Source organism: Penaeus monodon, chromosome 31 (genome assembly GCF_015228065.2).
Source record: "Penaeus monodon isolate SGIC_2016 chromosome 31, NSTDA_Pmon_1, whole genome shotgun sequence".
Taxonomy (NCBI): Eukaryota; Metazoa; Arthropoda; class Malacostraca; order Decapoda; family Penaeidae; genus Penaeus; species Penaeus monodon.
Genome location: NC_051416.1, coordinates 24,115,885 through 24,116,162, shown reverse-complemented (window position 1 = coordinate 24,116,162; position 278 = coordinate 24,115,885).

The window sequence follows — 278 nt, the reverse complement described above, 5'->3', positions numbered from 1 at the left end:
GACAGAGGAAAATATATTACATCCTGAATACCAAATGAGAAGTTATATTGATCCTATTTGCAACGTGATGATAACAGACAAATAGGCATGTATTCCTTATTCTTGGATATGTGATATATGATTATCGATCACGTCATTATCATTACAGTGTCACTTATCAGAGAATGTATGACGAATGTTATTTCATTACTATAAAGCTTACGGAGATTGATACTCGCGGTAAACGACCTTATGCTATCTCCATTATTTGTAGACATGAATATATCATTGTCTTTTCG